Source organism: Dama dama, chromosome 11 (assembly GCF_033118175.1).
Source record: "Dama dama isolate Ldn47 chromosome 11, ASM3311817v1, whole genome shotgun sequence".
Classification (NCBI taxonomy): Eukaryota; Metazoa; Chordata; class Mammalia; order Artiodactyla; family Cervidae; genus Dama; species Dama dama.
Window position 1 is genome coordinate 43,995,776 of NC_083691.1, and position 12,019 is coordinate 44,007,794.

General features: G+C 36.8%; 1 protein-coding gene across 4 annotated transcripts in view; it reads right to left on the minus strand.

Annotated features, from left to right (window-relative positions):
* EHBP1 (EH domain binding protein 1) overlaps positions 1 to 12,019 on the minus strand; it is a 339,975-nt gene that overhangs the window by 209,798 nt on the left and 118,158 nt on the right. The gene's annotated exons all lie outside the window — the stretch shown is intronic.

Here is a 12,019-nt window from a genome sequence, read left to right on the forward strand (position 1 = left end):
AAAAATTGGAGATAGCTGGCTCAGAGAAATAAGGAAAAACTAGAACAACCTTAAATATCTCAGGAAAGGAAAAGCAAGGAATGCAAACTAGGACAGGAAAGTGTCCAGGTCTCCTGTAAAAAGAGGATCTAGTTCAAAGCTAGGTATCAAAGCATTAACACTAAACAATTGTTTTCCTTCCTTTAATTAAATTTAATGTAACCTAAGGTTTCCAGGCTTCCCAGGTGGCTCTGTGGTAAAGAATCTGCTGTGATGCAGAAGACACAGGAGACACCGTGGGTTTGACCCCTGGGTTGTGAAGATCCCCTGGAGGAGGGCATGGTAACCCACTCCAGTATTCTTGCCTGGAAAATCTCATGGACAGAGGAGCCTGGCAAGCTACAGTCCACAGGGTTGCACAGAGTAGGACGCGACTTAGGCAACTGAGCACGCACACAAGGTTTCCTTAAAAAAAGATTCTAGCACAAAGCTAGGTATCAAAAGCATTAATACTCAACAACTGTTTTCCCTCCTTGGATTATAGTTAATGTAACCTAATGATATTTCTTCTTGAACCTTCAAATTTCTTAAAGAACCCCAGCCTCAGTGGCATTTCTACCTCGGTTTTTTCTACAGTCTATGAATTCTATATCTGTCCTGTACCTTGAGACTTAATTCTTCCCAGGATCTTTTCTGCTCACTCCAGTCTAAAGTTCTCTCTTCCCTCCCTAAGATGACATAAATCAAATTAGAAAGAGCTGGTTTCTCTGATTGTACGTCTGTGGTAGACACTGCTCAGTGACCCCAGCAGATCTCAACTCTTCTCCATACAGCTATTGTCAATTTACTAAAAATGGAACACAAAATGAAACCTATTTGCTATTAAAGATGCTTAACATTCCATTAATAAACTATCTCATTCCAAAATTATTCTCTATAGCCTAACAGCCTAGGAAAATAATGAAAATAGAACAACAATATAATGATTGGGCATTAACTATATCTAAGACATGCTGTCAATTCTGGAGAGATATAAAAATGAATAAGACATAATCTTTGACTATCTGTTCTAACGGTAAGGAGAAATCTTAGGCACAGAGTAATTAATAAATAATGTAAACCAGAAGTCATATACGAGCAATCCTTGGGCTTTACTAGTCTGAGAGTTCAGGCCTAAAATAAGACCTAATTTCTAAGCTGTGTGACTTTGAGTAAGTCAGTAAACTTGAGGCTTGGTAATTTTCCCCGTAAAATAAGGAGACTGAACAAAAATCCATTCAAGTTCTATAATGGTTTTCTACAAAATTCCTCAATTTTCCAACCAAGGCAGAAGAAACTATCCATGACTTCTGGATTATTATTTAATAAATCTTTATTTGCCCTATGATTGACAAACTTGCCTAAAATAAAGATATACTAATTTAATCAAAATATTAAAATGGCCTTTTTAAAAAATTTGACATTTCTGCCAGCAGAACAGGTAAAACTGTAATGTAGCATCCCTAAAGAACACCTTGTTTTAAAAAGTGGTCTTATCTGTCAGATTATGCACAGCAATATTACACAGAACTATTAGTGCATGTAGATACCTTATGAATGAATTTTAAAAATGCATCAAGCACTTGAGAAGGATTTCAGACCTCTCAGAAGAAACACTTAAGAATATGCAAATACCTTCAACTGAATCAAGTTGAACAGATGTGAACTGTCCCAAACAATACAAATGTTCTTTCCCTGGTCGCTACTGTCAATCAAAGAATAAGATTAAGGTCCCAGGTTGTGACAATGTGTAAAGTGAAAAACCATAATTGAGAGTATCAATTTATTACACTGCTATGAACAATAATCTCTCATTGTACCTTTAGCTAACAACAACTACATAAAATATAGGATTTAAAGCCTCTGTTTTGAAAGCATGACATACAAATTGCTACATATTATTTTCATATTTGTTAAACAAATCTATTTCACAAAATATGACATTGATCCCTTAAAAGTAATTATTTAATAATCAAACTATAAAAATTAAGATAACTTGGAAATGTACATAATTTTGAAAGCCTAATTTAAGGATGATTCCTGCAAAATCTCGAGTTTTGATGATTAACATTCTATTGTAAGTTCTGGGCAGGTAAGCAGAACAGAACTCTTTTGAGTCTACAGTGTCCATTTCTAATATTAACATAGGATGTCACTTAGAGCCTGTATCCTTGATAGGAAAGGGGGCCTAAGTGATGTTTTTAGTAATTCTTTACCCAGCTCAGCCATTGTTTTCCTCTTTAAAATTAGCTGTCATAGAAAATACATTTTCTACCAGAACAATAATGAGAAAAACATAAGGATCTTTCACAGCTCTAACTCCAGCTCCATGAATCTTCACGTTTTATAACCATTAGGTCTATATCTGTATCCACCAACCAAGAATAGTATCATTGTTACCATCAGTTTTATAGAGAAGAATAAAATAACTGCTATATGTCTTTTGTATCCTATAGTCCTTCCTTAAAGGACTAGGAGTCAGCCTGGCAGAGAGACTTTAGAGAGAATTACTATTATTACTGTTAAAGTCCTAATGCTATTTCATTTCACATGAAGGCTGGACAAGAGGAGAAAAATAAAGGGGAAAAAAAAATAGTAAAAGGAAACCTTAGAGAAAGGAGGTTAGATGACTGAAGTCAGTAAGAAGGGAATGTTTATATAGAAACATTCAGCTAAGTTTCTGACTCCGGGCCTAAGCTATTTATATGTGAATCTGGCAGTACCTGGGGAATTATTTCAACATCCATAAAGCATAAGTTCTTATTTAGTGTTCATCAAAAAAATAAAATAAAGCTAGGCCAGCTTTAGGTAATTTAAATACCTGGATCCCACCCCAAGAGATGCTAAACTAGAGATGGCTCAGGAATCTGTAGCATTTCTAAAAATAATAAGTACCTCCCCTCCCAATTCCCATCTTGACCCTCTCATAAGCCCATCTCTTCCATCAAGTGATTCTGATCCAGTTAATCTAAAAATCATAGTTTCAGAAACACTTCCCCTAAGGAAATTACTATAGGAAATTTTAATCTCATTTTTCATAACTATTCTGTCATAAAAACGACTTAGTCTATATATTTCCATTTCTTTGAAATCCACATTATTGTAGTTGTAATCAGACAAACCTGGATTAGAACATGACCAGCATTTATTCTCTGGCTAATCTTTGGTATATTTCTTCATGTATCTGAGTTTCAGTTTCCCACCCTCTCAGATTGGCGAGTATTTTCAAAAGCTGGACAATACCAAGTGTTAATGAGGATGAGGGATAATGCAAATTCTCTTAACACTACAGGACAGAGCTTCAATTGATACAGCTGTTTTGGAAAGCAATTTGACATTACCTTGTAAAGTTGAACAGATGAATACCTTATCAATAATTCTCATCCTAGAAATATGTCCTAAATAAATTCTTGCAATAATATATGAAAATACATAGTAGAGTTTCTAGCATTTAGCAATGTTTAATAAACAGTATTTATTATTAATATTCATGGACAATTTTACCTGGCTTATTACATTAATATTATAAGTAGTCTATCTAGATTCACCAATCTTGAAATTGTTACCAAAATGCAAGTTCATGTGCCTGATGCACAGTGAAGCCAAACAACACCAAAACACCAGAGTTTGGAACAGAGAAAGGTTTACTGAGGACCATGCAAGGATATGTGTGGCTCATGCCTTAAAAACCCTAAACTCCCCAAAAGCTTTCAGCAAAACCCTTTTATAGGAGTAAGGTAAGGGAGGGGCATGGTTAAGTTGTTGCACACTTCTTGGTGTCAGATCCTTTGCTCTTGAGGTCAGGTCATGGTCAGGTAACGATGTTCCTGTAAACCTCCACCAAACAAATGTTATTCTCTGTTCTGACAGGAAAGGGCAAGTTCCCAAGGCACAACTTTCACCCTCTGAGGTCTAGATCCTGACTGATGAAGCAGATCTTAGTTGGTGGCTCCCTGAAGGCCAAGTCCCCAGACCCTATCCAGCTGTCATTGCTGAGGGAGCCAGAGGCCCAGGGCCCAACTGACCCTCAGGCTCCTTAGGCCACCCAAACGGGGGTGGGGGTGGGGGGGCAGGTCCCAAAGACTGCATCCTATGCAGACTGCCACTGCCATTTGGTCATAGAGGCAGGGATGGAGGAGAGGTTCACCACTGCTTCAAGGCCTGGGCCTGGCCATTGGGTGATCTAGGCAAGGGCTCGGGAGCCCAGCAGGACAGCCCCTGGCCTATTTCCTGGGTCCTCCAGCTCACCCACTGACCCGAGGCCAGGTGAGCTAGAGGGCCCTGGGTAGAAAACCAGGATCTGCCTCTTTCTTCACTCTCCACATGACGACTACTACTCTGCTGACCATTGGCTGAATGCCCCACTAATGGTCATTCATTGACAGCTAGCTGCTTGCTTGGGGGAGGGGCCCACTGCAGCACTGACCAATGGCTGAGTAGGACCACTAACAGTCTCTCACTGACAGCTGGTCACTTGGGAGAGGGGCCCATTGCAGCACCAATCAATGGCTGAGCAGGACCACTAATGGTCCTGCAGTAATCACTGCCTGGTAACAGGTGTGGGGTAATGGCCATGTGCTAAGGGCTATGCACAGCCATGGTCTATTACAAAATGAGGAAAATAAATAAAGTGTAACTCAATGTTTGCTTAAAAGTATAATGTAGTTACTTTACTAAAATTCATGCAAAGACCCCCTGACATTCTTACCAGACCTGAAATGAATACCTCAGTGTACTCTCATTGCTATTCAAAACAAGCAACAGGTGAATAAATGTTTTCTCTGTACAGCATAAGAGGGAAAAGATTTATAATAACTTTTCTAATTAGGAATGAACTGATTATAAAGCAAATAAACAGTCTCATACGACTCAAGACTTCTTTACAAATATTTTTTAAACAACGTAGATTTTACCAAAATAAAAAAAGAAACAGATAGCAAATCTTACCACTCCTTCCTCCTAAAACTAACAATACGTAACATAATGATAGCAGGACACATAGTTAAATGTAAGAAGCTGGACAAATCTTTTGTCCAAATTATTCAAGTTAGGGTCTTCTTACAGAATAGCTCATTATGAACCCCAAAATAAATATAATTAATATAATGCCTCTTCTATTATATTTGACTGATTTTCTCTACCTATTAAAATGTGACAGTAAACCATCTGCTAGAGATTTAACTTTCTCCCATGTAAGGAGAGAAGGATCTTACTTAGATTTTATGATTTTTCAGAGATTTATTACAAAAAATGTTGTAAAAATTCTGTCAAGTATTATACCTTATTATCAGGTTTTTTACAACACGCTGAATATTAAACTAATGATATTATCATTTGAGGGTTTTTTTTTAAATTTTGAAATATATCACACACACTAAAGTACAAAACATACAACTACTACTTAAGGAATAATAAAATGAATATCCTGTACCCACCATCCTGTTTAACAAACAATTAATATCAGTACCTTAAAATCCTCATTCCCATGCACAACTGTCTCCCTCCCATTCCCTCATCCAAAGGTGATTAATTAGACCCTGAATTTTGGGTTATTCCTTCCCTCCCTCTCAAAAAAAAGAATATTATCTACATATGGATCCTGGAATCAAGATTGCCAGGAGAAATATCAACAACCTCAGATATACAGATGATACCACTCTAATGGTAGAAAGTGAAGAGGATCTAAAGAGCCTCTTGATGAGAGTGAAAGAGGAGAGTGAAAGAGCTGGCTCAAATCTCAACTTTCAAAAAACTAAGATCATGGCATCTGGTCCCATCACTTCATGGCAGGTGGATTCTTATCCACTATAACACCAGGCAAGTCTCAGTAAGTGCTTGATATTTATCCATGTTGATGTCAGTTCCGTTCAGTCACTCAGTCGTGTCAGACTCTTCGCAACCCCATGAACCGCAGCATACCAGGCCTCCCTGTCCATCAACAACTGCCACAGTTTACTCAAACTCATGTCCATCGAGTTGGTGATACCATCCAACCATCTCATCCTGTCGTCCCCTTCTCCTCCTGCCCTCAATCTTTCCCAGCATCAGGGTCTTTTCAAATGAGTCAACTCTTCACAACAGGTGGCCAAAGTATTGGAGTTTCAGCTTCAACATCTGTCCTTCCAATGAACACCCAGGATTGATCTCCTTTAGGATAGACTGGTTGGATCTCCTTGCAGTCCAAGGGACTCTCAAGAGTCTTCTCCAACACCACAGTTCAAAAGCATCAATTCTTCTGCGCTCAGCTTTCTTTATAGTCCAACTCTCACATCCATACATGACTACTGGAAAAACCATAGCCTTGACTAGACGGACCTTTGTGGATAAAGTAATGTCTCTGCTTTTTAATATGCTGTCTACGTTGGTCATAACTTTGCTTTCAAGGAGTAAGCGTCTTTTAATTTCATGGCTGCAGTCACCATCTGCAGTGATTTTGGAGGCCCCCCAAAATAAAGTCAGCCACTGTTTCCCCATCTATTTGCCATGAAGTGATGTGACTGGATGCCATGATCTTAGTTTTCTGAAAGTTGAGCTTTAAGCCAACTTTTTCACTCTCCTCTTTCACTTTCATCAAAAGGCTTTTTAATTCTTCTTCACTTTCTGCCATAAGGGTGGTGTCATCTGCATATCTGAGGTTATTGATATTTCTCCCGCCAATCTTGATTCCAGCTTGTGGTTCCTGCAGCCCAGCATTTCTCATGATGTACTCTGCATGTAAGTTAAATAAGCAGGGTGACAATATACAGCCTTGACGTACTCCTTCCCCTATTTGGAACCAGTCTGTTGTTCCATGTCCAGTTCTAACTGTTGCTTCCTGACCTGCATACAGGTTTCTCAAGACGCAGGTCAGGTGGTCTGGTATTCCCATCTCTTTCAGAATTTTCCATAGTTTATTGTGATCCACACAGAGCCCCATGAATCCCATGAACATGTTGATGTGTAAAACTGTAATTCATTAAATTTCATTGTTTCTAATATTTTATTACATGAATATCCTACAGTTTACCCATCCATTTTACTGTTGATGAACATGGTTTGTGAGGTTTATTTATTTATCTGGAATTAAAAACAAAGCTATCAATATTATTATGTCTATATATACACTCAAGAAGGAAATGGCAACCCACTCCAGTAGTCCTGCCTGGAGAATCCCATTGACAGAGGAGCCTGGCAGGCTACCGTCCATGGGGTCACAAGAGTCGGACATGACTTAGTGACTAAACCACTACTATGTGTAAAATAGCTGGCAGGGAGCTGTATATCATAAGGAGCTCAAGTTAGTGTTTTGTGATGACCTAGGGGGACAAGATGGGGGTGGATGGGAGGGAGGCTTCAGAGGGAGGGGATATATGTATACATATGGCTGATTCACACTGTTGTACAGCAGAAACTAACATAATATTGTAAAGCAACTATATTCCAATGAAAAATATTCTTATGTCTATAGCCTTATGCACACACACAAGAATTCACCTAGGACATATTCCTAGAATGGGTCATGGGATATGTTCATGTTCAACTTTGCCAGAAAATGTCAAATTGTAATCCAAAGTGGCTTTATTAATTTACAGTCCCTAAGTGTTTCCATTGCTCCACATTTACCAACACTTGGAATTTTCTTTCTTTTTCATTTTCACCAGTCTGAGATAATTAAATATTACCTCATTTCATTTTCACCCATCTGAGATGATTAAATAGTACCTCATTTTATTTTCACCAATCTGAGATGATTAAATATTACCTCATTATAGTCTTAATTGCATTCCCCTGATTACTAATGCATCGATTATCCTTTCATAGTTTACTGGCCACATGTTTCCTCTTCCGTGAAATCTTTTATACTTCTTCTTACCATGCTGTTTATCTTTTGGTTACTGACTAATTACATATGCATTCTGGTACTGAAGCCATGCTGAGCACAATCACTTATATGTGCTACAAACATCTTCTTTCAGTTTTTAGCTTGTATTTTCACCCTCTATGGAATCTTTCAAACGAATCCAATTTCAAAGTCAGCCTTTTCCTTTATGGTTTGTGGGTTTGCATTTTGTTTGAGAAAATCTTCCCAACCCTGAGGTTATAAAGCTCTCTTACCACTCATTTAAAACTTTTATACTTCTGCTTTCATATTTAAGAGTCATTGCCACATGGAAGCAATTTTTGTGTAAGTTTTCAGATAGGAATCCAATTTCATTTTTTAAAAAATCATTGATAAATAAGTATCACGGCACTGTTTATTAAATAGTCCATATATATCTCTCCTTTCCTCTACCTACAATGCCCATCCTACCAAAAATCTGGTTTGCATATCAGGTTGATAATCAATAATTCTGTACCAGTAGCCAACTGTTCTAACCTCACAATAAGACAATATTGCCTTAATTACCAAAGCTTTATCAGTTGGAATAATTTAAGATTTTTTAAACCTTGAATTTATGGCAGAATAATGTAGTAAGTTAGTAGATTTTCTAAAATTAAAGGAACTCCACATTCCTGGAAAACATTTTTTAAAAATCCAAAATTATGTGAGCCTGTTTCCTTTCAGGGAGGGTTTCTAATTACTGATACAGTTTCTTTAATGATTACAGAAGTATTTGAACCATTCAGGTGTACAATGTCTTCTTAAATCAGTTTAGATAAGTATTCCATCTCTGCTTAGAATTTACACATTTCACCCAATATTTCATATTTAGTGTCATAAAACTATTTAAAATATCTTTTTACTATTTTAATCTCAACAGAATTTATAGTTTTGCACATTTCTTTATTCACAGTACTAATTGTGTCTTCTCACACTCTTTTGTTCCGAGATAAAGCTTGCTATAAGTTGTCTCTTTCAACAGGCTTTTCAAACCATTTAGCTTTCTTGATCCTTTGGAGTGAATGTATATCTCTATTTCAGTGGTTTCTGCTAATCTTTATTATTTCTTTCCTCCTGTTTTCCATGGGTATATTGTTCTAACTTCTGAATCCTGAGCATCTCTTCTTTCCTAATGTAAGCATTTAAGACTATGTATATTTCTCTAAGCATTGCTTTAAATATGTCTCACATTTTAGTATGAATTATTTTTGCTATTCTGTAAATATTTTCTAATCTTTTATTACAAGTTTTTTGATTCTCAAGATGCTTATTAACTTTTTTCTTCTATATGGAGTCTTTCCATTTATCTTTATGTAATGACTACTGTCTAATTGATGTAGGGTCACAGAATACAGTCTTTATAATGTTAATTTCCAAATTTTATTAAGATACGCTTTATGGTCTGACTCATGATCAATTTTTGTAATTGTTCATGGGCCTTTAAAAGTATTTAACTGGTATGCATACACTGCTGTCCACTTTCACAACAGGATCATTTTTAAGCAAAGTCACCTATTTCACCAGATCACTGTATTTCCTTATGTGATAAGGACCAAGCAGAGAAGTAGAAATTTCAAATATGAGGTCATGGAACATTTCCTAAAGGACACAAATCAAGAAATAAAGAAGTGACAAAATTGAGAAGCTGTTCACAGACTTCACGACAGGCTCCCTTTTCCCCTTCAAACACAACCTTCTTTTATTTTAGGATTGTCTCTTATAAATAGCATATATCCAGAAAATTTTTGAATCTAGTCTGATAATCTCTATCTTTTACTGGAGAGTTTAGATGAATGGTTCTCAAGTGTTTTTATCTCAAGACCCTTTTACATGCTTTGAGAATTACAAAGAGCTTTTGTTTGTGTGGGTTACACCTGTCAATACTTTCCCTATTAAAAATTAAATATCAGAAATTTTAAAAATATTTCATTCATCCAAACATAATTAATAAACATGTTAACAGATTTTTAGGAAGAATAAATATAGCTTCTTTTTTAAGACTTTTATTTTTTTGTGAGCAATTTTAGGTGTACAACAAAACTGAGAGGGAGGTAAAGAGATTTTCCATATATTCCCTGCTCATACACATGTATAGCCTACCCCATTATCAACTTCACCCACCAGAATGGTACATTGTTTACCACAGATGAACCTCCATTGACATATCATAATCACCTAAAATCCATACTTTACTTTAGGGTTCACTTGTGGGCTGTACATTCTATCAATTTGGACAAATTTATAATGAATCCTATAGCTACACTATGATATACAGGGTATTTCACAGCCCTAATCATCATCTGTGTTCTGCTTATTCATCTCCTCCACTCCCCACCCCTGGCAACCAACAATCTTTTCACTGTCTCCATAGTTTTGCCTTTTCCAGAACATCAATTAGTTGCTATCATACCGTATGTAGCCTTTTCAAATTGGCTTCTTTCATTTAGTAATATGCATTTAAGGCTCCTCCATGGCTTTTCTTTTTAACGCTGAATAATATTCTATTGTCGATATGTACCACAGTTTATCCATTCATCTACTGAAGAACATCTTGGTTGCTTCAAGTTTTGGCAATTATGAATAAAGTTGCTATAAACATCCATGTGCAGGTTTTTGTGTGGACAACGGTTTTCATTTCGTTTGGGTAAATACCAAGGAGTGTGATTGCTGGATCATATGGTAAGAGTATGCTTCATTTTGTAAGACAGTGCCAAACTGTACCAAGGTGGCGGTATCATTTTGCATTCCCACCAGCAATGCATGAGAGTCCCCGTTGCTCCACATGCTCTCCACACTATTAGTGTGACAGATTTTGGCCATTCTAATAGGTGTGTGGTAGTATCTCATTGCTTTAATTTGCATTTCCCTAATAACATATGATGTGGAGCATTTTTTCATATGCCTATTTGCTATCTGTATGTCTTATGTATGGATATGAGAGCTGGACCATAAAAAAGGCTGAGTGCCAAAGAATTGATGCTTTTGAACTGTGGTGCTGCAGAAGACTCTTGAGAGTCTCCTGTATTGCAAGGATATCAAACTAGTCAATCTTAAAAGAAATCAACCCTAAATATTCTCTGGAAAGACTGATGCTGAAGCTGAAGCTCCAATACTTTGGCCACCTGCTGTGAAGAGTTGACTCACTGGAAAAAACCCTGATACTGGAAAAGATTGAAGGCAAAAGGAGAAGGGGGTGGCAGAGCATGAGATGGTTAGATAGCATCATGGACTCAATGGACATGAAATTAAGCAAACTCCAGGAGACAGTGGAGGATAGAGGAGACTGGTACGCTGCAGTCCATGGGGTCACAAAGAGTTGGACATGACTTAGTAAGTGAAAAAGAAGAAGAAGAACAACAACAAAAATATCTTCTTTGGGGAGGTGTCTCTTTTGCCCCATTTTTTGAATTGAGTTTGCTTATTTTCTTACTGTTCTTTATATATTTGGATAACAGCACTTTATCACATGTGTCTTTTGCAAATATTTTGTTTGTGATTTGTCTTCTCATTCTCTTGGCACTGTCTTTAGCAAAACAAGAGCTTTCTTTCAATTTTGATGAAGTCCAGTTTATCCATTATTTCTTTCATGAATCATACCTTTGGTGTCATATCTAAAAAGATATCATCCTACCAAAGGTCATCTAGGTTTTCTCTTGTGTAATCATCTCAGAGTTTATCGTTTTGCATTTTACATTTCAGTCTATGATCCACTTTGAGTTAATTTTTATGGAGGGTGTAGTTTCTGTTTAGATCCATATATTTGGAAGAGGATATCCAGTTGTTTCAGCACCATCTGCTGAAAGGATTATCTTTGTTCTATGTGTCGCTCCTTGGTCACAGACCAGTTGACTACATGTATGAGGGCCTCTTTCTGGGCTCTCTATTCTGTTCCAATGATTATTTGTCTAATCCGTTATCAATATCACACAGTCTTGATTACTATAGCTTTGTAGTAAACCTTGAATTCAGATAGTGTTGGTATTCCAACTTTGTTCTTTTTTACTACTATGTTGGTCTTTGCCTCTCCATATAATTTTATAATCAGTTTGTTGATATCCATAATATAACTTGCTGATATTTTCACTGGGATTGCCTTGAATCTATAGATCAAGTTGGAAAGAAGTGACATCCTGACAATAT